Here is a 24,896-nt window from a genome sequence, read left to right on the forward strand (position 1 = left end):
AAGCACCCTTACCTACGGAGTTCTGATAGAATCTGTCGCATTAGTGCTGGTATGATTGCACCTGTTTCATTTCGCGCTGCGAATACATACACTCCTTCTCCTTTCTTCCCCCTCCCGTCATTTGTTTCCTTGTGCGTGCGCACTACACCTCTCGTTCTTGTTCAAATATCAAGTAAAATGCCACGGCGCCGTGGCTCACATTTGTAAATAAATCTGCGGACCATAATTAAAGTCGCGCGTAACGTCGAGCGGCACATTTGAAAAAAAGATAAAGGGTGCAACACGAGAACTTCCCAGGAGGTAACCCATCATTGTACTACTTTCGCCAAAGCACAGTTAATTGCAGAGTTCTGATGGGATCCGATGCATTTGTTCTGGTGTGACCGCACCTGTTTAATTTCGTGCTGAAAATACATACACTCCTTCTTCCCTTCCCCCCTCCCATCATTTGTTTCCTTGTGCGTTCACATTGCACCTCTCCTTCTCGTTCTAATATCGATTAAAATGCCCCTGATTCTTGACTCACATTTGCGTATAATCCAGTGGACCATAGTTCCAGTCTCGCTTAACGTCGAACGACCCGTCTGAAAATAATTTGGGGCGACACGAGGACTTCCCAGGAGGTCACCCATCCGAGTACTACTCTCGCCCAAGCACACTTAACTGCAGAGTTCTGATGGGATCTAGTGCATTAGTGCTGGTATGATCGCACCCGGTTAATTTCGCGCTGCAAATACATAAACTCCTTCTCCTTTCTTCCCCCTCCCGTCATTTGTTTCCTTGTGCGTGCGCACTGCACCTCCCGTGCTCGTTCTAATATAAAGTAAAATACTACGGTGCCGTGACTCACATTTGCGAATAAACCTGAGGACCATAATTCAAGTCACGCGTATCGTCGAAAGAATCATCTGCAAAAAAATGGGTGCAACACGAGGACTTCCTAAGAAAATGGGTGAAATATAAGGACTTCGCAGGAGGTCACCCATCCGAGTACTTTTCTTGCCCAAGCACCCTTAACTGCGGAGTTCTGATAGAATTCGTTGCATTGGTACTGGTATGATTGCTCATGTTTCATTCTGCACTGCAAATACATAAACTTTTTCTCCCTCCATCCCCCCTCCCGTCATTTGTTTCCTTCTGCATGCACTCTGCATCTCTCCTTCTCGTTCTAATATCGATTAAAATGCCCCTGCTTCTTGACTCACATTTGCGTATAAACAAGTGGACCCTAGTTCCAGTCGCGCGTAACGTCGAACGACCCGTCTGAAAAAAAAATTAGTGCGACACGAGGACTTCCCAGGAGGTCACCCATCCGAGTATTAATCTCGCCCAAGCACACTTCATTGCGGAGTTCTGATGGGATCCGGTGCATTAGTGCTGGTATGATCGCACCTGTTTAATTTTGCGCTACAAATACATAAACTCATTCCCCTTTCTTCCCCCTCCCGTCATTTGTATCCTTGTGCGTGCGCACAGCACCTCCCGTTCTCGTTCTTATATCAAGTAAAATTCTACAGCGCCGTGACTCACATCTGCGAATAAACCTGAGGACCATAATTCAATTCGCGCGTAACGTCGAAAGAATCATCTGCAAAAAAATGGGTACAACACAAGGACTTCATAAGAAAATGGGTGAAATATAAGGACTTCGCAGGAGGTAACCCATGCTAGTACTACTCTCGCCCAAGCACCCTTACCTACAGAGTTCTGATAGAATCCGTTGCATTAGTGCTGGTATGATCGCACCTGTTTCATTTCGCGCTGCAAATACATACACTCCTTCTCCTTTCTTCCCCCTCCCGTCATTTGTTTCCTTGTGCGTGCGCACTGCACCTCTCGTTCTCGTTCAAATATCAAGTAAAATGCCACGGCGCCGTGACTCACATTTACAAATAAATCTGCGGACCATAATTAAAGTCGCGCGTAATGTCGAACGACACATCTGAAAAAAAAAATGGGTGCAATACGAGAACTTCCCACGAGGTAACCCATCATTGTACTACTTTCACCAAAGCACACTTAACTGCGGAGTTCTGATGGGATCTGGTGCATTTGTGCTGGTATGATCGCACCTGTTTAATATTGCGCTGCAAATACATAAACTCATTCCCTTTTCTTCCCCCTCCCGTCATTTGTTTCCTTGTGCGTGCGCACTACACCTCCTGTTTTCCTTCTAATATCAAGTAAAATGCTACAGCACCATGACTCACATTTGCGAATAAACCTGAGGACCATAATACAAATCGCGCGTAACGTCGAAACAATCATCTGCAAAAAAATGGGTGCAACACGAGGACTTCACAAGAAAATGGGTGAAATATAAGGACTTCGCAGGAGGTAACCCATACTAGTACTACTCTCACCCAAACACCCTTACCTACGAAGTTCTGATAGAATCCGTTGCATTAGTGCTGGTATGATCGCACCTGTTTCATTTCGCGCTGCAAATACATACACTCCTTCTCCTTTCTTCCCCTCCCGTCATTTGTTTCCTTGTGCGTGCGCACTGCACCTCTCGTTCTCGTTCAAATATCAGGTAAAATGCCACGGCGCCGTGACTCACATTTGCGAATAAATCTGCGGACCATAATTCAAGTCGCGCGTAATGTCGAACGGCACATCTGAAAAAAAGAAAATGGGTGCAACACGAGTACTTCCCAGGAGGTAACCCATCATTGTACTACTTTTGCCAAAGCACACTTAACTGCGGAGTTCTGATGGGATCCGGTGCATTTGTGCTGGTGTGACCGCACCTGTTTAATTTCGTGCTGAAAATACATACACTCCTTCTTTCCTCCCCCCCTCCCATCATTTTTTTCCTTGTGCGTTCACACTGCACCTCTCTTTCTCGTTCTAATATTGATTAAAATGCCCCTGATTCTTGACTCACATTTACGTATAAACCAGCGGACCATAGTTCCAGTCGCGCGTAACGTCGAACGACCCATATGAAAAAAATTGTTGCGATACGAGGACTTCCCAAGAGGTCACCCTTCCGAGTACTACACTCGCCCAAGCACACTTAACTGCGGAGTTCTGATGGGATCTAGTGCATTAGTGCTGGTATGAAGCCACTTGTTTAATTTTGCGCTTCAAATACATACACTCCATCTCTTTTCTTCCTTCTCCCGTCATTTGTTTCCTTGTGCTTGCGCACTGCACCTCCCGTTCTCGTTCACATATCAAGTAAAATGCCACGGCGCCGTGACTCAAATTTGCGAATAAACCTGAGGACCATAATTCAAGTCACGCGTAACGTCGAAAGAATCATCTGCAAAAAAATGGGTGCAACACGAGGACTTCACAAGAAAATGGATGAAATATAAGGACTTCGCAGGAGGTAACCCATGCTAGTACTACTCTCGCCCAAGCACCCTTACCTACCGAGTTCTGATAGAATCCGTCGCATTAGTGCTGGTATGATCGCACCTGTTTCATTTCGTGCTGAAAATACATACACTCACTCTCCTTCCCTCCCCCTCCCATCGATTGTTTCCTTGTGCGTTCATACTGCACCTCTTCTTCTCGTTCTAATATCGATTAAAATGCCCCTGCTTCTTGACTCATATTTGCGTATAAACCAGCGGACCCTAGTTCCAGTCGCGCGTAAAGTCGAACGACCTATCTGAAAAAAAATTGTTGCGATACGAGGACTTCCCAGGAGGTCACCCATCCGAGTACTACTCTCGCTAAAGCACACTTAACTGCGGAGTTTTGACAGGATCCGGTGCATTAATGCTGGTATGATCGCACCCGTTTAATTTCGCGCTGCAAATACATAAACTCTTTCTCATTTCTTCCCCCTCCTATCATTTGTTTCCTTGTGCGTGCGCACTCCACCTCCCGTGCTCCTTCTAATATAAAGTAAAATGCTACGGTGCCGTGACTCACATTTGCGAATAAACCTGAGGACCATAATTCAAGTCGCGCGTAACGTCGAAAGAATTATCTGCAAAAAAATGGGTGCAACACGAGGACTTCACAAGAAAATGGGTGAAATATAAGGACTTCGCAGGAGGTAACCCATGCTAGTGCTACTTTCGCCCAAGCACCCTTACCTACGGAGTTCTGATAGAATCCGTTGCATTAGTGCTTGTATGATCGCACCTGTTTCATTTCGTGCTGAAAATACATACACTCCCTCTCCTTCCCTTCCCCTCCCATCAATTGTTTCCTTGTGCGTTCACACTGCACCCCTCCTTCTCGTTCTAATACCGATTAAAATGCCCCTGCTTCTTGACTCAGATTTGCGGATAAACCAGCGGACCCTAGTTCCAATCGCGCGTAACGTCGAACGACCCGTCTGAAAAAAAATTTGTGCGACACGAGGACTTCCAGGAGGTAACCCATGCTAGTACTACTCTCGCCCAAGCACCCTTACCTACGTAGTTCTGATAGAATTCGTTGCATTAGTGCTGGTACGATCGTACCTGTTTCATTTCGCGCTGCAAATACATACACTCCTTCTCCTTTCTTCCCCCTCACGTCATTTGTTTCCTTGTGCGTGCGCACTGCACCTCTTGTTCTCGTTCAAATATCAAGTAAAATTCCACGGCACCATGACTCACATTTGCGAATAAATCTGCAGACCATAATTCAAGTCGCGCGTAACGTCGAACGGCACATCTGAAAAAAAGAAAATAGGTGCAGCACGAGAACTTCCCAGGAGGTAACCCATCATTGTACTACTTTCGCCAAAGCACACTTAACTACGTAGTTTTGATGGGATCCGGTGCATTTGTGCTGGTGTGACCGCACCTGTTTAATTTTGTGCTGAAAATACATACACTCCTTCTTCACTCCCCCCCTCCCATCATTTGTTTCCTTGTGCGTTCACACTGCACCTCTCCTTCTCGTTCTAATATCGATTAAAATGCCCTTGATTCTTGACTCACATTTGCGTATAAACCAACGGACCATAGTTCCAGTCGCGTGAAAAGTCGAACGATCCGTCTGAAAAAAAATTGGTGCGACACGAGGACATCCCACGTGGTCACCAATCCGAGTACTACTCTCGCCCAAGCACACTTAACTACAGAGTTATGATGGGATCCAGTGCATTAGTGCTGGTATGATCGCACCCGTTTAATTCCGCGCTGCAAGTACATAAACTACTTCTCCTTTCTTCCTCCTCCCGTCATTTGTTTCCTTGTGCGTGCGCACTGCACCTCCCGCGCTCGTTCTAATATCAATTAAAATACTACGGTCCCGTGACTCACATTTGCGAATAAACCTGAGGACCATAATTCAAGTCGCGCGTATCGTCGAAAAATTCATCTGCAAAAAAATGGGTGCAACACGAGAACTTCCTAAGAAAATGGGTGAAATATAAGGACTTCGCAGGAGGTCACCCATCCTAGTGCTACTCTCGCCCAAGCACCCTTAACTTGCAGAGTTCTTATAGAATCCGTTGCATTGGTGCTGGTATGAATGCTCATGTTTCATTCTGCGCTGCAAATACATACACTTTTTATCCCTCTATCCCCCCCTCCCGTCATTTGTTTCCTTGTGCGTGCACTCTGCATCTCTCCTTCTCGTTCTAATATCGATTAAAATGCCCCTTCTTCTTGACTCACATTTGCGTATAAACCAGTGGACCCTAGTTCCAGTCGCGCGTAACGTCGAACGACCCGTCTGAAAAAAAATTGGTGCGACACGAGGACTTCCAAGAGGTCACCCATCCGAGTACTATTCTCGCCCAAGCATATTTAACTACGGAGTTCTGATTGGATCCGGTGCATTAGTGCTGGTATGATCTCACCTGTTTAATTCCGCGCTGCAAATACATAAATTCCTTCTCCTTTCTTCCCGCTCCCATCATTTGTTTCCATGTGCGTGCGCACTGCACCTCCCGTGCTCGTTCTAATATCAAGTAAAATGCTAAGGTGCCGTGACTCACATTTGCGAATAAACCTGAGGACCATAATTCAAGTCGCGCGTAACGTCGAAAGAATCATCTGCAAAAAAATGGGTGCAACACGAGGACTTCCTAAGAAAATAGGTGAAATATAAGGACTTCGCATGAGGTCATCCATCCTAGTGGTACTCTCACCCAAGCACCCTTAACTTGCGGAGTTCTGATAGAATCCGTTGCATTGGTGCTTGTATGATCGCTCATGTTTCATTCTGCGCTGCAAATACATACACTCTTTCTCCCTCCATCCCCTCTCCCGTCATTTGTTTCCTTGTGCGTGCACTCTGCATCTCTCCTTCTGGTTCTAATATCAAGTAAAATACCCTGGCATCGTGACTCACCTTTGCGAATGAACCAGCGGTTTATAATTGCATTCGCGCGTAACGTCGAACGATCCATCCGAAAAAAATGGGTGCAACACAAGGACTTCCCAGGAGGTCACCAATCCGAGCACTACTCCCGCCCAAGCACACTTAACTGCTAAGTTCCGATGGGATACGGTGCATTAGTGGTGGTATGATGGCACCTATTTAATTTCGCGCTGCAAATACGTACACTCCTTCTCCTTTCTTCCCCTTCCCGTCATTTGTTTCCTTGTGCGTGTGCACTGCACCTCTCGTTCTCGTATAAATATCAAGTAAAGTGCCACGGTGCAGTGACTCACATTTTCGAATAAATCTGCGGACTATAATTAAAGTCGCACGTAACGTCGAATGGCACATCTATAAAAAAAAAATGGGTGCAACACGAGAACTTCCCAGGAGGTAACCCATCCTTGTACTACTTTCGCCAAAGCACACTTAACTGCGGAGTTCTGATAGGATCCGGTGCATTTGTGCTAGTGTGATAGCACCTGTTTAATTTCGTGCTGAAAATACATACACTTCTTCTCCTTCCCTCCCCCCTCCCATCATTTGTTTCCTTGTGCGTTCACACTGCACCTCTTTTTCTCATTCTAATATCGATTAATATGCCCCTACTTCTTGACTCACATTTGCGTATAAAGAAGTGGACCATAGTTCCAGTTGCGCGTAACGTCGAACGACTCGTCTGGAAAAAAATTTGTGCGACACGAGAACTTCCCAGGAGGTCACCCATCCGAGTACTACTCTCGCCCAAGCACACTTAACTGCAGAGTTATGATGGGATCCGTTGCATTAGTGCTGGTATGATCGCACCCGTTTAATTTCGCGCTGCAAATACATAAACACCTTCTCCTTTCTTCCCCCTCCCGTCATTTGTTTCCTTGTGCGTGCACTCTGCATCTCTCTTTCTCGTTCTAATATCAAGTAATATGCCCCGGCACCGTGACTCTCCTTTACAAATGAACCAACAGTTTATAATTCCATTCGCGCGTAACGTTTAACAACCCATCCGAAAAAAATAGGTGCAACACGAGGGCTTTCCAAGTTGTCACCCATCCGACTACTACTTTCGCCCAAGCACACTTAACTGCGGAATTCTGATGGGATCCGGGGCTTTAGTGCTGGTTTGATCGCACCTGTTTAATTTCGTGCTGCAAATACATACACTCCTTCTCCTTTCTTCCCCCTCCGGTCATTTGGTTCCTTGTGCGTTCACACTTCACCTCTCATTCTCGTTCTAATATCGATTAAAATGCCCCTGCTTTTTGACTCACATTTGCGTATAAACCAGCGGACCCTATTTCCAGTCGCGCGTAACGTCGAACGACCCGTCTGAAAAAAAATTGGTGCGACACGAGGACTTCCCAATAGGTCACCCATCCGAGTACTACTCTCGCCCAAGCACACTTAACTACGGAGTTCTGATGGGATCCGGTGCATTACTGCTGGAATGATTGCACCTGTTTAATTTCCCGCTGAAAATACATAAACTCATTCCCCTTTCGTCCCCCTCTCGTCATTTGTTTCATTGTGCGTGCGCACTGCAACTCCTGTTCTCGTTCTAATATTAAGTAAAATGCTACAACGCCGTGACTCACATTTGCGAATAAACCTGAGGACCATAATTCAAGTCGCGCGTAACGTCAAAAGAATTATCTGCAAAAAAATGGGTGCAACACGAGGACTTCCTAAGAAAATGGGTGAAATATAAGGACTTCGCAGGAGGTCACCCATCCTAGTGCTACTCTCGCCCAAGCACCCTTAACTTTCAGAGTTCTGATAGAATCCGTTGCATTGGTGCTGGTATGATTGCTCATGTTTCATTCTGCGCTGCAAATACATAAACTTTTTCTCCCTCTATCCCCCCTCCCGTCATTTGTTTCCTTGTGCGTGAACTCTGCATCTCTCCTTTTCATTCTAATATCGATTAAAATGCCCCTGCTTCTTGACTCACATTTGCGTATAAACTAGTGGACCCTAGTTCTAGTCGCGCGTAACGTCGAACAACCCGTCTGAAAAAAAAAATTAGTGCAACACGAGGACTTCCCAGGAGGTCACCCATCCAAGTACTACTCTCGCCCAAGCACACTTAAATGCGGAGTTCTGATGGGATCCGGTGCATTAGTGCTGGTTTGATCGCACCCGTTTAAGTTTGCGCTGCAAATACATAAACTACTTCTCCGTTCTTCCCCCTCCCGTCATTTGTTTCCTTGTGCGTGCGCACTGCACCTCTCGTTCTCGTTCAAATATCAAGTAAAAAGCCACAGCGCCGTGACTCACATTTGCGAATAAATCTGCGGACCATAACTAAAGTCGCGCGTAACGTCGAACGGCACATCTGAAAAAAAGAAAATGGGTGCAACACGAGAACTTCCTAGGAGGTAACCCATCATTGTACTACTTTCGCCAAAGCACACTTAACTGCGGAGTTCGGATGGGATCCGGGGCTTTAATGCTGGTATGATTGCACCTGTTTAGTTTTGCGCTGCAAATACATACACTCCTTCCCCTTTATTCCCCCTCTCGTCATTTGTTTCCTTGTGCGTGCGCACTGCACCTCCCGTTCTCCTTCTAATATCAAGTAAAATTCTTCAGTGCCGTGACTCACATTTGCGAATAAACCTGAGGACCATAATTCAAGTCGCGCGTAACGTCGAAAGAATCATCTGCAAAACAATGGGTGCAACACGAGGACTTCACAAGAAAATGGGTGAAATATATGGACTTCGCAGGAGGTAACCCATGCTAGTACTACTCTCACCCAAGCACCCTTACCTACGGAGGTCTGATAGAATCCGTTGCATTAGTGCTGGTATGATCGCACCTGTTTCATTTCGTGCTGAAAATACATACACTCCTTCTCCTTCCCTCCCCCTCCCATCAATTGTTTCCTTGTGTGTTCACACTGCATCACTCCTTCTCGTTCCAATATCGATTAAAATGCCCCAGCTTCTTGACTCACATTTCCGTGTAAACAAACCGACCCTAGTTCCAGTCGCGCGTAACGTCGAACGACCCGTATGAAAAAAAATTGGTGCGACACGAGGACTTCCCAGGAGGTCACCCATCCGAGTATTACTCTCGCCCAAGCACACTTAACTACGGAGTTCTGATTGGATCCGGTGCATTAGTGCTGGTATGATCACACCCATATAATTTAGCGCTGCAAATACATAATCTCCTTCTCCTTTCTTCCCCCTCCCGTCATTTGTTTCCTTGTGCGTGCGCACTGCACCTCCCGTGCTCGTATTAATATCAAGTAAAATGCTACGATGCCGTGACTCACATTTGTGAATAAACCTGAGGACCATAATTCAAGTCGCGCGTATCGTCGAAAGAATCATCTGCAAAAAAATGGGTGCAACACGAGGACTTCCTAAGAAAATGGGTGAAATATAAGGACTTCGCAGGAGGTCACCCATCCTAGTGCTACTCTCGCCCAAGCACCCTTAACTTGCGGAGTTCTGATAGAATCCGTTGCATTGGTGCTGGTATGATGGCTCATGTTTCATTCTGCGTTGCAAATACATACACTTTTTCTCCCTCCATCCCCCCTCCCGTCATTTGTTTCCTTGTGCGTGCACTCTGCATCTCTCCTTCTCGTTCTAATATCGATTAAAATGCCCCTGCTTCTTGACTCACATTTGCGTATAAACCAACGGACCATAGTTCTAGTCGCGCGTAACGTCGAACGACCCGTCTGAAAAAAAAATTAGTGCGACACGAGGACTTCCCAGGAGGTCACCCATCCGAGTACTACTCTCGCCCAAGCACACTTACCTGTGGAGTTCTGATGGGATCCGGTGCATTAGTGCTGGTCTGATCGCACCCATATAATTCAGCGCTGCAAATACATAAACTCCTTCTCCTTTCTTCCCCCTCTCGTCATTTGTTTCCTTGTGCGTGCGCACTGCACCTCCCGTGCTCGTTCTAATATCAAGTAAAATGCTACGGTGCCGTGACTCACATTTATGAATAAACCTGAGGACTATAATTCAAGTCGCGCGTATCGTCGAAAGAACCATCTGCAAAAAAATGGGTGCAACACGAGGACTTCCTAAGAAAATGGGTGAAATATAAGGACTTCGCAGGAGGTCACCCATCCTAGTGCTACTCTCGCCCAAGCACCCTTCACTTGCGGAGTTTTGATAGAATCCGTTGCATTGGTGCTGGTATGATGGCTCATGTTTTATTCTGCGCTGCAAATACATACACTTTTTCACCCTCCATCCCCCCTCCCGTCATTTGTTTCCTTGTGCGTGCACTCTGCATCTCTCCTTCTCATTCTAATATCGATTAAAATGCCCCTGCTTTTTGACTCATATTTGCGTATAAACCAGTGGACCCTAGTTCCAGTCGCGCGTAACGTCGAACGACCCGTCTGAAAAAAAAATTAGTGCGACACGAGGACTTCCCAGGAGGTCACCAATCCGAGCACTACTCTCGCCAAAGCACACTTAACTGCGGAGTTCTGATGGAATCCGGTGCATCAGTGCTGGTATGATCGCAACTGTTTAATTTCTCGCTGCAAATACATAAACTCTTTCTCCTTTCTTCCCCCTCCCGTCATTCATTTCCTTGTGCGTGCGCACTGCACCTCTCGTTCTCGTTCAAATATCAAGTAAAATGCCACGGCGCCGTGACTCACATTTGCGAATAAATCTGCAGACAATAATTAAAGTCGCGCGTAACATCGAACAACACATCTAAAAAAAAGAAAATGGGTGCAACACGAGGGCTTCCCAGGTGGTCAACCATCCGAGTACTACCCTCGCCCAAGCACACTTAACTGTGGAGTTTTGATGGGATCCGGAGCTTTAGTGCTGGTATGATCGCACCTGTTTAATTTCGCTCTGCAAATACATACACTCCTTCTCCTTTCTTCCCCCTCCCATCATTTGTTTCCTTGTGCGTTCACACTTCACCTCTCATTCTCGTTCTAATATCGATTAAAATACCCCTACTTCTTGACTCACATTTGCGTATAAACCAGCGGACCCTAGTTCCAGATGCGCGTAACGTCGAACGACCCGTCTGAAAAAAAATTGGTGCGACACGAGGACTTCACAAGAAAATGGGTGAAATATAAGGACTTCGCAGGAGGTAACCCATGCTAGTACTACTCTCGCCCAAGCACCCTTACCTACGGATTTCTGATAGAATCCGTTGCATTAGTGCTGGTATGATCGCACCTGTTTCATTTCGTGCTGAAAATACATACACTCCTTCTCCTTCCCTCCCCCTCCCATCAATTGTTTCCTTGTGCGTTCACACTGCACCTCTCCTTCTCGTTCTAATATCGATTAAAATGCTACTGCTTCTTGACTCACATTTGCGTATAAACCAACGGACTCTAGTTCCAATCGCGCGTAACATCGAACGACCCGTCTGAAAAAAATTTGGTGCGACACGAGGACTTCCCAGGAGGTCAACCATCCGAGTACTAATCTCGCCAAGCACACTTAACTGCGAAGTTCTGATGGGATTCGGGGCTTTAGTGCTGGTATGATCGCACCTGTTTAGTTTCGCGCGGCAAATACATACACTCCTTCTCCTTTCTTCCTCCTCCCGTCATTTGTTTCCTTGTGCGTTCACACTTCACCTCTCATTCTCGTTCTAATATCGATTAAAATGCCCCTGCTTCTTGACTCACATTTGCGTATAAACCAGCGGACCCTAGTTCCAGACGCGCGTAACGTCGAACGACCCGTCTGAAAAAAAATTGGTGCGACACGAGGACTTCCCAGGAGGTCAACCATCCGAGTACTAATCTCGCCAAGCACACTTAACTGCGAAGTTCTGATGGGATCCGGGGCTTTAGTGCTGGTATGATCGCACCTGTTTAGTTTTGCGCTGCAAATACATACACTCCTTCTCCTTTCTTCCCCCTCCCGTCATTTGTTTCCTTGTGCGTTCACACTTCACCTCTCATTCTCGTTCTAATATCGATTAAATTGCCCCTGCTTCTTGACTCATATTTGCGTATAAACCAGCGGACCCTAGTTCCAGATGGGCGTAACGTCGAACGACCCGTCTGAAAAAAAATTGGTGCGACACGAGGACTTCACAAGAAAATTGGTGAAATATAAGGACTTCGCAGGAGATAACCCATGCTAGTACTACTCTCGCTCAAGTACCCTTACCTACGGAGTTCTGAAAGAATCCGTTGCATTAGTGCTGGTATGATCGCACTTGTTTCATTTCATGCTGAAAATAAATACACTCCTTCTCCTTCCCTCCCTCTCCCATCAATTGTTTCCTTGTGCATTCAAACTGCACCTATCCTTCTCGTTCTAATATCGATTAAAATGCCCCTGCTTCTTGACTCACATTTGAGTATAAACCAGCGGACCCTAGTTCCAGACGCGCGTAACGTCGAACGACCCGTCTGAAAAAAAATTGGTGCCACACGAGGACTTCCCAGGAGGTCAACCATCCGAGTACTAATCTCGCCAAGCACACTTAACTGCGAAGTTTTGATGGGATCCGGGGCTTTAGTGCTGGTATGATTGCACCTGTTTAGTTTCGCGCTGCAAATACATACACTCCTTCTCCTTTCTTCCCCCTCCCGTCATTTGTTTCCTTGTGCGTTCACGCTTCACCTCTCATTCTCGTTCTAATATCGATTAAAATGCCCCTACTTCTTGACTCACATTTGCGTATAAACCAGCGGACCCTAGTTCCAGACGGGTGTAACGTCGAACGACCCGTCTGAAAAAAAAATTGGTGCGACACGAGGACTTCACAAGAAAATTGGTGAAATATAAGGACTTCGCAGGAGATAACCCATGCTAGTACTACTCTCGCTCAAGTACCCTTACCTACGGAGTTCTGAAAGAATCCGTTGCATTAGTGCTGGTATGATCGCACTTGTTTCATTTCATGCTGAAAATAAATACACTCCTTCTCCTTCCCTCCCCCTCCCATCAATTGTTTCCTTGTGCGTTCAAACTGCACCTATCCTTCTCGTTCTAATATCGATTAAAATGCCCCTGCTTCTTGACTCACATTTGAGTATAAACCAGCGGACCCTAGTTCCAGTCGCGCGTAACGTCGAACGACCCGTCTGAAAAAAAATTGGTGCGACACGAGGACTTCCCAGGAGGTCACCCATCCAAGTACTACTCTCGCCCATGCACGCTTAACTGCGGAGTTCTGATGGGATCCGGTGCATTAGTGCTGGTATGATCGCACCTGTTTAATTTCACGCTGCAAATACATAAACTCATTCCCCTTTCTTCCCCCTCCCGTCATTTGTTTCCTTGTGCGTGCGCACTGCATCTCCCGTGCTCGTTCTAATATCAAGTAAAATGCTACGGTGCCGTAACTCACATTTGCGAATAAACCTGAGGACCATAATTCAAGTCGCACGTATCGTCGAAAGAATCATCTACAAAAAAATAGGTGCAACACGAGGACTTCCTAAGAAAATGGGTGAAATATAAGGACTTAGCAGGAGGTCACCCATCTTTGTCCTACTCTCGCCCAAGCACTCTTAACTTGCGGAGTTCTGATAGAATTCGTTGCATTGGTGCTGGTATGATTGCTCATGTTTCATTCTGTGCTGCAAATACATACACTTTTTCTCCCTCCATCCCCCCTCCCGTCATTTGTTTCCTTGTGCGTGCACTCTGCATCTCTCTTTCTCGTTCTAATATCGATTAAAATGCCCCTGCTTCTTGACTCACATTTGCGTATAAACTAGTGGACCCTAGTTCCAGTCGCGCGTAACGTCGAACGACCCATCTGAAAAAAAATTAGTGCGATACGAGGACTTCCTAGGAGGTCACCCATCCGAGTACTACTCTCGCCCAAGTACACTTGACTGCGGAGTTCTGATGGGATCCGGAGCTTTAGTGCTGGTATGATCGCACCTGTTTAATTTCGTGCTGCAAATACATAAACTCCTTCTCCTTTCTTCCCCCTCCCGTCATTTGTTTCCTTGCACCTCCCGTGCTCGTTTTAATATCAAGTAAAATGTTACGACGCCGTGACTCACATTTGCGAATAAACCTGAGGGCCAAAATTCAAGTTGCGCGTAACGTCGAAAGAATCATCTGCAAAAAAATGGGTGCAACACGAGGACTTCCCAAGTGGTCACCCATCTGAGTACTACTCTCGCCCAAGCACACTTAACTGCAGAGTTATGATGGGATCGGTTGCATTAGTGCTGGTATGATCACATGTGTTTAATTTCGCACAGTAAATACATACACTCCTTCTCCTTTCTTCCCCCTCCCGTCATTTATTTCCTTGTGCGTTCACACTTCACCTCTCATTCTCGTTCTAATATCGATTAAAATGCCCCTGCTTCTTGACTCACATTTGCGTATAAACCAGTGGACCCTAGTTCCAGTCGCGCGTAACGTCGAACGACCCGTCTGAAAAAAAAATTAGTGCGACACGAGGACTTCCCAGGAGGTCTCCAATCCGAGTACTACTCTCGCCCAAGCACACTTAACTGCGGAATTCTGATGGGATCCGGTGCATTAGTGCTGGTATGATCGCACCTGATTAATTTCGCGTTGCAAATACATAAACTTATTCCCCTTTCTTCCCCCTCCCGTCATTTGATTCCTTGTGCGTGCACTCTGCATCTCTCTTTCTCGTTCTAATATCAAGTAATATGCCCCGGCACCGTGACTCACCTTTGTAAATGAACCAGCGGTTTATAATTCCATTCGTGCGTAACGTCGAACAACCCATCCGAAAAAAAATAGGTGCAACACGAGGGCTTCCCAAGTGGTCACCCATCCGAGCACTACTCTCGCCCAAGCACACCTAACTGCGGAGTTCTGATGGGATCCGAGGCTTTAGTGCTGGTATGATCGCACCTGTTTAATTTCGCGCTGCAAATACATAAACTCCTTCTCCTTTCTTCCCCCTCCTGTCATTTGTTTCCTTATCCGTTCACACTTCACCTCTCATTCTCGTTCTAATATTGATTAAAATGCCCCTACTTCTTGACTCACATTTGCGTATAAACCAGCGGATCCTAGTTCCAGACGCGTGTAACATCGAACGACCCGTCTGAAAAAAAATTGGTGCGACACAAGGACTTCCCAGGAGGTCACCCATCCGAGTACTAATCTCGCCCAAGCACACTTCACTGCGGAGTTCTGATGGGATCCAATGCATTAGTGCTGGTATAATCGCACCTGTTTAATTTCGCGCTGCAAATACATAAACTCATTCCCCTTTCTTCCCCCTCCCGTCATTCGTTTCCTTGTGCGTGCACACTGCACCTCCCGTTCTCGTTCTAATATCAAGTAAAATGCTACAGCGCCGTGACTCACATTTGCGAATAAACCTTAGGACCATAATTCAAGTGGCGCGTAACGTCGAATGAATCACCTGCAAAAAAATGGCTGCAACACGAGGACTTCACAAGAAAATGGGTGAAATATAAGGACTTCGCAGGAGGTAACCCATTCTAGTACTACTCTCGCCCAAGCACCCTTACCTGCAGAGTTCTGATAGAATCCGTTGCATTAGTGCTGGTATAATCGCACCTGATTCATTTCGTGCTGAAAATACATACACTCCTTCTCCATCCCTCCCTCTCCCATCAATTGTTTCCTTGTGAGTTCACACTGCACCTCTCCTTCTCGTTCTAATATCGATTAAAATGCCCCTGCTTCTTGACTCACATTTGCGTATAAACCAGCGGAGCCTTGTTCCAGTCGCACGTAAAGTCGAACGACCCGTCTGAAAAAAAATTGGTACGACACGAGGACTTCCCAGGAGGTCACCCATGCGAGTACTACACTCACCCAAGCACACTTAACTGCGGAGTTCTGATGGGATCCGGTGCATTAGTGCTGGTATGATCGCACCTGTTTAATTTCGCGCTACAAATACATAAACTCCTTCTCCATTCTTCCCCCTCCCGTCATTTGTTTCCTTGTGCGTGCGCACTGCACCTCTCGTTCTCGTTCAAATATCAAGTAAAATGCCACGGCGCCGTCACTCACATTTGCGAATAAATCTGCGGACCATAATTAAAGTCGCGCGTAACGTCGAACGGCACATCTGAAAAAAAGAAAATGGGTGCAACACGAGAACTTCCCAGGAGGTAACCCATCATTGTACTACTTTCGCCAAAGCACACTTAACTGCGGAGTTCTGATGGGATCCGGTGCATTCGTGCTGGTGTGACCGCACCTGTTTAATTCCGTGCTGAAAATACATACACTCCTTCTTCCCTCGCCCCCTCCCATCATTTGTTTCCTTGTGCGTTCACACTGCACCTCTCCTTCTCGTTCTAATATCGATTAAAATGCCCCTGATTCTTGACTCACATTTGCGTATAAACCAGCGGACCATAGTTCCGGTCGCGCGTAACGTCGAACAACCCATGTGAAAAAAAATTGTTGCGATACGAGGACTTCCCAAGAGGTCACCCATCCGAGTAGTACTCTCGCCCAAGCACGCTTAACTGCAGAGTTCTGATGGGATCCAGTGCATTAGTGCTGGTATGATGCAACTTGTTTAATTTTGCGCTTTAAATACATACACTCCTTCCCTTTTCTTCATCCTCCCGTCATTTGTTTCCTTGTGCGTGCGCACTGCAGCTCCCGTACTCATTCTAATATCAAGTAAAATGCCACAGCGCCGTGACTCACATTTGCGACTAAACCTGCGGACCATAAATCAAGTCACGCGTAACGTCGAAAGAATCATCTGCAAAAAGATGGGTGCAACACGAGGACCTACCAAGAAAATGGGTGAAATATAAGGACTTCGCAGGAGGTCACCCATCCGAGTACTTTTCTCGCCCAAGCACCCTTAACTGCGGAGTTCTGATAGAATCCGTTGCATTAGTGCTGGTATGATCCCTCATGTTTCATTCTGCACTGCAAATACATACACTCTTTCTCCTCCCATCCCCCCTCCTGTCATTTGTTTCCTTGTGCGTGCACTCTGCATCTCTCTTTCTCGTTCTAATATCAAGTAATATGCCCCAGCACCGTGACTCACCTTTGTAAATGAACCAGCGGTTTATAATTCCATTCGCACGTAACGTCGAACAACACATCCGAGAAAAGAAAGGTGCAACACGAGGGCTTCCCAAGTGGTCACGCATCCGAGTACTACCCTCGCCCAAGCACACTTAACTGCGGAGTTCTGATGGGATCCGGAGCTTTAGTGCTGGTATGATCGCACCTGTTTAATTTCGCGCTGCAAATACATACAATCCTTCTCCTTTCTTCCCCCTCCCGTCATTTGTTTCCTTGTGCGTTCACACTTCACCTTTCATTCTCGTTCTAATATCGATTAAAATGCCCCTGCTTCTTGACTCACATTTGCGTATAAACCAGCGGACCCTAGTTCCAGACGAGCGTAACGTCGAACGACCCATCTGAAAAAAAATTGGTGCGACACGAGGACTTCCCAGGAGGTCACCCATCCGAGTACTAATCTCGCCCAAGCAGACTTAACAGCGGAGTTCTGATGGGATCCGGTGCATTAGTGCAGGTATGATCGCACCTGTTTAATTTTGCGCTGCAAATACATAAAATCATTCCCCTTTCTTCCCCCTCCCCTCATTTGTTTCCTTGTGCGTGCGCACTCCACCTCTCGTTCTCGTTCTAATATCAAGTAAAATGCTACAGCCCCGTGACTCACATTTGCGAATAAACTTGAGGACCATAATACAAGTCGCACGTAACGTCGAAAGAATCATCTGCAAAAAAATGGGTGCAACACGAGGACTTCACAAGAAAATGGGTGAAATATAAGGACTTCGCAGGAGGTAACCCTTGCTAGTACTACTCTCGCCCAAGCACTTTTACCTACGGAGTTCTGATAGAATCCGTTGCATTAGTGCTGATATGATCGCACCTATTTCATTTTACGCTGCAAATACATACACTCCTTCTCCTTTCTTTCCCCTCCTGTCATTTGTTTCCTTGTGCGTGCGCACTGCACCTCTCGTTCTCGTTCAAATATCAAGTAAAATGCCACGGTGCCGTGACTCACATTTGCGAATAAATCTGCGGACCATAATTAAAGTCGCGCGTAACGTCGAACGGCACATCTGAAAAAAAAATAGGTGCAACACGAGAACTTCCCAAGAGGTAACCCATCATTGTACTACTTTCGCCAAAGCACTCTTAACTGCGGAGTTCTGATGGGATCCGGTGCATTTGTGCTGGTGTGACCGCACCTGTTTAATTTCGTGCTTAAAATACATACACTCCTTCTTCCCTCCCGCCCTCCCATCATTTGTTTCCTTGTGCGTGCGCACTGCACCTCCCGTTCTCGTTCTAATATCAAGTAAAATGCTACAGCACCGTGACTCACATTTGCGAACAAACCTGAGGACCATAATACAAGTCGCGCATAACGTTGAAAGAATCATCTGATAAAAATGGGTGCAACACGAGGACTTCACAAGAAAATGGGTTAAATATAAGGACTTCGCATGAGGTAACCCATGCTAGTACTACTGTCGCCCAAGCACCCTTACCTACGGAGTTCTGATAGAATCCGTTGCATTAGTGCTGGTATGATCGCACCTGTTTCATTTCGCGCTGTAAATACATACACTCCTCCTTTCTTCCCGCTCCCGTCATTTGTTTCCTTATGCGTTCACACTTCACCTCTCATTCTCATTCTAATATCGATTAAAATGCCCCTGCTTCTTGACTCACATTTGCGTATAAACCAGCGGACCCTAGTTCCAGACGTGCGTAACGTCAAACAACCCGTCTGAAAAAAAATTGGTGCGACACGAGGACTTCCCAGGAGGTCACCCATCCGAGTACTAATCTCGCCCAAGCACACTTAACAGCGGAGTTCTGATGGGATCCGGTGCATTAGTGCTGGTATGATCGCACCTGTTTAATTTTGCGCTGCAAATACATAAACTCATTCCCCTTTCTTCCCCCTCCCATCATTTGTTTCCTTGTGCGTGCGCACTGCACCTCCCGTTCTCGTTCTAATATCAAGTAAAATGCTACAGCACCGTGACTCACATTTGCGAACAAACCTGAGGACCATAATACAAGTCGCGCATAACGTTGAAAGAATCATCTGATAAAAATGGGTGCAACACGAGGACTTCACAAGAAAATGGGTTAAATATAAGGACTTCGCATGAGGTAACCCATGCTAGTACTACTGTCGCCCAAGCACCCTTACCTACGGAGTTCTGATAGAATCCGTTGCATTAGTGCTAGTATGATCGCACCTGTTTCATTTGGTGCTGAAAATACATACACTCCTTCTCCTTCCCTCCCCCTCCCATCAATTGTTTCCTTGTGCGTTCACACTGCACCTCTCCTTCTCGTTCTAATATCGATTAAAATGCCCCTGCTTCTTGACTCACATTTGCGTATAAACCAACGGACTCTAGTTCCAATCGCGCGTTCACACTGTATCTCTCCTTCTCGTTCTAATATCCATTAAAAATGCCCCTGCTTATTGACTCACATTTGCGTATAAACCAGCAGACCCAAGTTCTAGTCGCGCGTAACGTTGAACGACCCGTCTGAAAAAAAATTGGTGCGACACGAGGACTTCCCAGGAGGTCACCCATCCGAGTACTACTCTCGCCCAAGCACACTTAACTGCAGAGTTATGATGGGATCCGGTGCATTAGTGCTGGTATGATCGCACCCGTTTAATTCCGCGCAGCAAATACATAAACTCCTTCTCCTTTCTTCCCCCTCCCGTCATTTGTTTCCTTGTGCGTGCGCACTGCACCTCCCGTACTCGTTCTAATATCAAGTAAAATGCTACGGTGCCGTGACTCACATTTGCTAATAAACCTGAGGACCATAATTCAAGTCGCGCGTAACGTCGAAAGAATCATCTGCAAAAAAATGGGTGCAACACGAGGACTTCCTAAGAAAATGGGTGAAATATAAGGACTTCGCAGGAGGTCACCCATCCTAGAGCTACTCTCGCCCAAGCACCCTTAACTTGCGGAGTTCTGATAGAATCCGTTGCATTGGTGCTGGTATGATTGCTCATGTTTCATTCTGCGCTGCAAATACATACACTTTTTCTCCCTCCATCCCCCCTCCCGTCATTTGTTTCCTTTTGCGTGCACTCTGCATCTCTCCTTCTCGTTCTAATATCAAGTAAAATGCCCTGGCATCGTGACTCACCTTTGCAAATGAACCAGCAGCTTATAATCGATATTAGAACGAGAATGAGAGGTGAAGCGTGAACGCACAAGGAAACAAATGACGGGAGGGGGAAGAAAGGAGAAGGAGTGTATGTATTTGCAGCGCGAAATTAAACAGGTGCGATCATACCAGCACTAAAGCTCCGGATCCCATCAGAACTCCGTAGTTAAGTGTGCTTGGGCTAGAGTAGTACTCGGATGGGTGACCACTTGGGAAGCCCTCGTGCTGCACCTATTTTTTCCAATGGATGTGTTGTTAGACGTTATGCGCGAATGGAATTATAAACTGCTGGTTCATTTGCAAAGGTGAGTTACGGTGCCGGGGCATATTACTTGATATTAGAACTAGAAAGAGAGATGCAGAGTGCACGCACAAGGAAACAAATGACGGGAGGGGGGATGGAAGGAGAAAGAGTGTATGTATTTGCAGTGCAGAATGAAACATGAGGGATCATACCAGCAGTAATGCAACGGATTCTATCACAACTCCGCAGTTAAGGGTGTTTGGGCGAGAAAAGTACTCGGATGGGTGACCTCCTGCGAAGTCCTTATATTTCACCCATCTTCTTGGGAGGTCCTCGTGTTGCACCCACCTTTCTGCAGATGATTCTTTCGACGTTACGCGCGACTTGATTTATGGTCCGCAGGTTTATTCGCAAATGTGAGTCACGGCGCCGTGGCATTTTACTTGATATTAGAACGAGTATGGGAGGTGCAGTGCGCACGCACAAGGAAACAAATGACGGGAGGAGGAAGAAAAGATTAGGAGTGTATGTATTTGAAGCGCAAAATTAAACAAGTGGCATCATACCAGCACTAATGCACTGGATCCCATCAGAACTCTGCAGTTAAGTGTGCTTGGGCGAGAGTAGTACTCGGATGGGTGACCTCTTGAGAAGTCCTCGTATCGCAACCATTTTTTTTCAGATAGGTCGTTCGACATTACGCGCGACTGGAACTATGGTCCGCTGGTTTATACGCAAATGTGAGTCAAGAATCAGGGGCATTTTAATTGATATTAGAACGAGAAGGAGAGGTGCAATGTGAACACAAAAGGAAACAAATGATGGGAGGGCGGGAGGGAAGAAGGAGTGTATGTATTTTCAGCACGAAATTAAACAGGTGCGGTCACACCAGCACAAATGGACCGGATTCCATCAGAACTCCGCAGTTAAGTGTGCATTGGCGAAAGTAGTACAATGATGGGTTACCTCATGGGAAGTTCTCGTGTTGCACCCATTTTCTTTTTTTCAGATGTGCCGTTCGACGTTACGCGCGACTTTAATTATGGTCCGCAGATTTATTCGCAAATGTGAGTCACGGCGCCGTGACATTTTACTCGATATTTGAACGAGAATGAGAGGTTTAGTGCGCACGCACAAGGAAACAAATGACGAAAGGGGGAAAAAAGGAGAAGGAGTTTATGTATTTGTAGCGCAAAATTAAACAGGTGTGATCATACGAGCACTAATGCACCGGATCCCATCAGAACTCCGCAATTAAGTGTGCTTGGGCGAGAGTAGTACTCTGATGGGTGACCTCCTGGGAATTCCTTGTGTTGCACTAATTTTTTTTTCAGACGGGTCGTTCGACGTTACGCGCGACTGGAACTAGAACCCACTGGTTTATACGCAAATGTGAGTCAAGAAGAAGGGGCATTTTAATCGATATTAAAACGAGAAGGAGAGATGCAGAGTGCACGCACAAGGAAACAAATGACGGGATGGGGGATGGAGGGAGAAAAAGTGTATGTATTTGCAGCGCAAAATGAAACAGGAGCAATCATATCAGCACCAATGCAACGGATTCTATCAGAACTCCGCAAGTTAAGGGTGCTTGGGCGAGAGTAGCACTAGGATTGGTGACCTCCTGCGAAGTCCTTATATTTCACCCATTTTCTTAGGAAGTCCTCGTGTTGCACCCATTTTTTTGCAGATGATTCTTTCGACGATACTCGCGACTTGAATTATAGTCCTCAGGTTTATTCGCAAATGTGAGTCACGGCACCGTAGCATTTTACTTGATATAAGAACGAGCACGGGAGGTGCAGTGCGCACGCACAAGGAAACAAATGACGGCAGGGGGAAGAAAGGAGAAGGAGTTTATGTATTTGCAGCGCGAAATTAAACAGGTGCGATCATACCAACACTAATGCACCGGATCCCATCAGAACTCCGCAGTCAAGTGTGCTTGTGCGAGAGTAGTACTCGGATAGGTGACCTCCTGGGAAGTCCTCGTATCGCACCAATTTTTTTCAGACAGGTCGTTCGACGCTACGCGCGACTGGAACTAGGGTCCGCTGGTTTATACACAAATGTGAGTCAAGAAGCAGGGGCATTTTAATCGATATTAGAACGAGAAGGAGAGGTGCAGTGTGAACGCACAAGGAAACAATTGATGGAAGGGGGAGGAAAGGAGAAGGAGTGTATGTATTTTCAGCACGAAATGAAACAGGTGCGATCATACCAGCACTAATGCAACGGATTCTATCAGAACTCCGTAGGTAAGGGTGCTTGGGCGAGAGTAGTACTAGCATGGGTTACCTCCTGCGAAGTCCTTATATTTGACCCATTTTCTTGTGAAGTCCTCGTGTTGCACCCATTTTTTTGCAGATGATTCTTTCGACGTTACGCGCGACTTGAATTATGGTCCTCAGGTTTATTGGCAAATGTGAGTCACGGCGCTGTAGCATTTTACTTGATATTAGAACGAGCACGGGAGGTGCAGTGCTCACGCACAAGGAAACAAATGGCTGGAGGGGGAAGAAAGGAGAATGAGTTTATGTATTTGCAGCGCCAAATTAAACAGGCGCGATCATAACAGCACTAATGCACCGGATCCCATCAGAACTCCGTAGTTAAGTGTGCTTGGGCGAGATTAGTACTCGGATGGGTGACCTCCTTGGAAGTCCTCGTGTCGCACCAATTTTTTTTCAAACGGGTCGTTCGACGTTACGCGCTTCTGGAACTAGGGTCCGCTGGTTTATACGCAAATGTGAGTCAAGAAGTAGGGGCATTTTAATCGATATTAGAACAAGAATGAGAGGTGAAGTAGTTAAGTGTGAGTCACGACACTGTGGCATTTTACTTGATATTTGAACGAGAACGAGAGGTGCAGTGCGCACGCACAAGGAAACAAATGACGGGAGGGGGAATAAAGGAGAAGGAGTTTATGTATTTGCAGCGCGAAATTAAACTGGTGCGATCATACCAGCACTAATGCACCGGATCCCATCAAAACTCCGCAGATAAGTGTGCTTGGGCGAAAGTAGTACTCGGATGGGTGACCTCTTAGGAAGTCCTCGTGTCGCACTAATTTTTTTTTCTAGACGGGTCGTTCGACTTTACGCGCGACTGGAACTAGGGTCCACTGGTTTATACGCAAATGTGAGTCAAGAAGCAGGAGCATTTTAATCGATATTAGAACGAGAAGGAGAGATGCAGACTGCACGCACAAGGAAACAAATGACGGGAGGGGTGATGGAGGGAGAAAAAGTGTATGTATTTGCAGCGCAGAATGGAACATGAGCAATCATACCAGCACCAATGCAACGGATTCTATCAGAACTCCGCAAGTTAGGGGTGCTTGGGCGAGAGTAGCACTATGATGGGTGACCTCCTGCGAAGTCCTTATATTTCACCCATTTTCTTAGGAAGTCCTCGTGTTGCACCCATTTTTTTGCAGATGATTCTTTCGATGATATGCGCGACTTGAATTATGGTCCTCAGGTTTATTCGCAAATGTGAGTCAAGAAGCAGGGGCATATTAATCGATATTAGAACGAGAAAAAGAGGTGCAGTGTGAACGCACAAGGAAACAAATGATGGGAGGGGGGGGGAAGGAGAAGGAGTGTATGTATTTTCAGCACGAAATGAAACAGGTGCTATCATACCAGCACTAATGCAACAGATTCTATCAGAACTCCGTAGGTAAGGGTGCTTGGGCGAGAGTAGTACTAGCATGGGTTACCTCCTGCGAAGTCCTTATATTTCACCCATTTTCTTGTGAAGTCCTCGTGTCGCACCAATTTTTTTTCAGACGGGTCGTTCGACGTTACGGGCGTCTAGAACTAGGGTCCGCTGGTTTATACGCAAATGTGAGTCAAGAAGCAGGGGCATTTTAATCGATATTAGAACGAGAATTAGAGGTGAAGTGTGAATGCACAAGGAAACAAGTGACGGGAGGGGGAAGAAAGGAGAAGGAGTGTATGTATTTGCAGCGCGAAACTAAACAGGTGCGATCATACCAGCACTAAAACCCCGGATCCCATCAGAACTCCGCAGTTAAGTGTGCTTGGCGAGATTAGTACTCGGATGGTTGACCTCCTGGGAAGTCCTCGTGTCGCACCAATTTTTTTTCTGACGGGTCGTTCGACGTTACGCACGTCTGGAACTACGGTCCGCTGGTTTATACGCAAATATGAGTCGAGAAGCAGGGGCATTTTAATCGAAATTAGAACGAGAATGAGAGGTAAAGTGTG

General features: G+C 46.3%; 3 non-coding genes and 42 pseudogenes across 3 annotated transcripts; 8 read left to right on the plus strand and 37 right to left on the minus strand.

Moving 5' to 3' along the window:
* Positions 1-595: 595 nt before the first annotated feature.
* LOC148259235 (5S ribosomal RNA) lies at positions 596-714 on the minus strand (annotated as a pseudogene).
* A 561-nt stretch (positions 715-1,275) lies between these two features.
* On the minus strand, positions 1,276-1,394 carry LOC148259236 (5S ribosomal RNA; annotated as a pseudogene).
* Positions 1,395-1,955: 561 nt separating this feature from the next.
* On the minus strand, positions 1,956-2,074 carry LOC148259237 (5S ribosomal RNA; annotated as a pseudogene).
* A 562-nt stretch (positions 2,075-2,636) lies between these two features.
* Positions 2,637-2,755, minus strand: LOC148259238 (5S ribosomal RNA; annotated as a pseudogene).
* Positions 2,756-2,958: 203 nt separating this feature from the next.
* Positions 2,959-3,076, minus strand: LOC148259239 (5S ribosomal RNA; annotated as a pseudogene).
* Positions 3,077-3,636: 560 nt separating this feature from the next.
* On the minus strand, positions 3,637-3,755 carry LOC148259240 (5S ribosomal RNA; annotated as a pseudogene).
* An 886-nt stretch (positions 3,756-4,641) lies between these two features.
* Positions 4,642-4,760, minus strand: LOC148259241 (5S ribosomal RNA; annotated as a pseudogene).
* Positions 4,761-4,964: 204 nt separating this feature from the next.
* On the minus strand, positions 4,965-5,083 carry LOC148259242 (5S ribosomal RNA; annotated as a pseudogene).
* Positions 5,084-5,645: 562 nt separating this feature from the next.
* Positions 5,646-5,763, minus strand: LOC148259243 (5S ribosomal RNA; annotated as a pseudogene).
* An 887-nt stretch (positions 5,764-6,650) lies between these two features.
* On the minus strand, positions 6,651-6,769 carry LOC148259244 (5S ribosomal RNA; annotated as a pseudogene).
* A 206-nt stretch (positions 6,770-6,975) lies between these two features.
* LOC148259245 (5S ribosomal RNA) lies at positions 6,976-7,094 on the minus strand (annotated as a pseudogene).
* A 204-nt stretch (positions 7,095-7,298) lies between these two features.
* LOC148259246 (5S ribosomal RNA) lies at positions 7,299-7,417 on the minus strand (annotated as a pseudogene).
* A 205-nt stretch (positions 7,418-7,622) lies between these two features.
* Positions 7,623-7,741, minus strand: LOC148259247 (5S ribosomal RNA; annotated as a pseudogene).
* A 563-nt stretch (positions 7,742-8,304) lies between these two features.
* Positions 8,305-8,423, minus strand: LOC148259248 (5S ribosomal RNA; annotated as a pseudogene).
* Positions 8,424-8,632: 209 nt separating this feature from the next.
* Positions 8,633-8,751, minus strand: LOC148259249 (5S ribosomal RNA; annotated as a pseudogene).
* A 235-nt stretch (positions 8,752-8,986) lies between these two features.
* On the minus strand, positions 8,987-9,105 carry LOC148259250 (5S ribosomal RNA; annotated as a pseudogene).
* Positions 9,106-9,310: 205 nt separating this feature from the next.
* Positions 9,311-9,429, minus strand: LOC148259251 (5S ribosomal RNA; annotated as a pseudogene).
* Positions 9,430-9,991: 562 nt separating this feature from the next.
* LOC148259252 (5S ribosomal RNA) lies at positions 9,992-10,110 on the minus strand (annotated as a pseudogene).
* Positions 10,111-10,672: 562 nt separating this feature from the next.
* On the minus strand, positions 10,673-10,791 carry LOC148259253 (5S ribosomal RNA; annotated as a pseudogene).
* A 209-nt stretch (positions 10,792-11,000) lies between these two features.
* On the minus strand, positions 11,001-11,119 carry LOC148259254 (5S ribosomal RNA; annotated as a pseudogene).
* Positions 11,120-11,678: 559 nt separating this feature from the next.
* Positions 11,679-11,796, minus strand: LOC148259255 (5S ribosomal RNA; annotated as a pseudogene).
* Positions 11,797-12,001: 205 nt separating this feature from the next.
* Positions 12,002-12,119, minus strand: LOC148259256 (5S ribosomal RNA; annotated as a pseudogene).
* A 559-nt stretch (positions 12,120-12,678) lies between these two features.
* Positions 12,679-12,796, minus strand: LOC148259257 (5S ribosomal RNA; annotated as a pseudogene).
* Positions 12,797-13,356: 560 nt separating this feature from the next.
* On the minus strand, positions 13,357-13,475 carry LOC148259258 (5S ribosomal RNA). Its single transcript, XR_015821035.1, has one exon. It is a non-coding gene; the product is annotated as a 5S ribosomal RNA (ribosomal RNA).
* A 561-nt stretch (positions 13,476-14,036) lies between these two features.
* Positions 14,037-14,155, minus strand: LOC148259259 (5S ribosomal RNA; annotated as a pseudogene).
* A 192-nt stretch (positions 14,156-14,347) lies between these two features.
* Positions 14,348-14,466, minus strand: LOC148259260 (5S ribosomal RNA; annotated as a pseudogene).
* Positions 14,467-14,672: 206 nt separating this feature from the next.
* LOC148259261 (5S ribosomal RNA) lies at positions 14,673-14,791 on the minus strand (annotated as a pseudogene).
* A 205-nt stretch (positions 14,792-14,996) lies between these two features.
* On the minus strand, positions 14,997-15,115 carry LOC148259262 (5S ribosomal RNA; annotated as a pseudogene).
* Positions 15,116-15,320: 205 nt separating this feature from the next.
* LOC148259263 (5S ribosomal RNA) lies at positions 15,321-15,439 on the minus strand (annotated as a pseudogene).
* Positions 15,440-15,998: 559 nt separating this feature from the next.
* On the minus strand, positions 15,999-16,117 carry LOC148259264 (5S ribosomal RNA; annotated as a pseudogene).
* Positions 16,118-16,326: 209 nt separating this feature from the next.
* LOC148259265 (5S ribosomal RNA) lies at positions 16,327-16,445 on the minus strand (annotated as a pseudogene).
* A 204-nt stretch (positions 16,446-16,649) lies between these two features.
* LOC148259266 (5S ribosomal RNA) lies at positions 16,650-16,767 on the minus strand (annotated as a pseudogene).
* Positions 16,768-17,328: 561 nt separating this feature from the next.
* LOC148259267 (5S ribosomal RNA) lies at positions 17,329-17,447 on the minus strand. Its single transcript, XR_015819587.1, has one exon. It is a non-coding gene; the product is annotated as a 5S ribosomal RNA (ribosomal RNA).
* Positions 17,448-17,652: 205 nt separating this feature from the next.
* Positions 17,653-17,771, minus strand: LOC148259268 (5S ribosomal RNA; annotated as a pseudogene).
* A 560-nt stretch (positions 17,772-18,331) lies between these two features.
* Positions 18,332-18,450, minus strand: LOC148259269 (5S ribosomal RNA; annotated as a pseudogene).
* Positions 18,451-19,004: 554 nt separating this feature from the next.
* On the minus strand, positions 19,005-19,123 carry LOC148259270 (5S ribosomal RNA). Its single transcript, XR_015819547.1, has one exon. It is a non-coding gene; the product is annotated as a 5S ribosomal RNA (ribosomal RNA).
* Positions 19,124-19,785: 662 nt separating this feature from the next.
* On the minus strand, positions 19,786-19,904 carry LOC148259271 (5S ribosomal RNA; annotated as a pseudogene).
* A 628-nt stretch (positions 19,905-20,532) lies between these two features.
* On the plus strand, positions 20,533-20,651 carry LOC148259272 (5S ribosomal RNA; annotated as a pseudogene).
* A 563-nt stretch (positions 20,652-21,214) lies between these two features.
* Positions 21,215-21,332, plus strand: LOC148259273 (5S ribosomal RNA; annotated as a pseudogene).
* A 204-nt stretch (positions 21,333-21,536) lies between these two features.
* Positions 21,537-21,655, plus strand: LOC148259274 (5S ribosomal RNA; annotated as a pseudogene).
* A 209-nt stretch (positions 21,656-21,864) lies between these two features.
* LOC148259275 (5S ribosomal RNA) lies at positions 21,865-21,983 on the plus strand (annotated as a pseudogene).
* Positions 21,984-22,545: 562 nt separating this feature from the next.
* LOC148259276 (5S ribosomal RNA) lies at positions 22,546-22,664 on the plus strand (annotated as a pseudogene).
* Positions 22,665-23,222: 558 nt separating this feature from the next.
* On the plus strand, positions 23,223-23,341 carry LOC148259277 (5S ribosomal RNA; annotated as a pseudogene).
* A 271-nt stretch (positions 23,342-23,612) lies between these two features.
* On the plus strand, positions 23,613-23,731 carry LOC148259278 (5S ribosomal RNA; annotated as a pseudogene).
* Positions 23,732-24,648: 917 nt separating this feature from the next.
* Positions 24,649-24,766, plus strand: LOC148259279 (5S ribosomal RNA; annotated as a pseudogene).
* Positions 24,767-24,896: the final 130 nt, after the last annotated feature.

Source organism: Carica papaya, chromosome 5 (assembly GCF_054855325.1).
Source record: "Carica papaya isolate Zhongbai chromosome 5, ASM5485532v1, whole genome shotgun sequence".
In the NCBI taxonomy this organism is placed as follows: Eukaryota; Viridiplantae; Streptophyta; class Magnoliopsida; order Brassicales; family Caricaceae; genus Carica; species Carica papaya.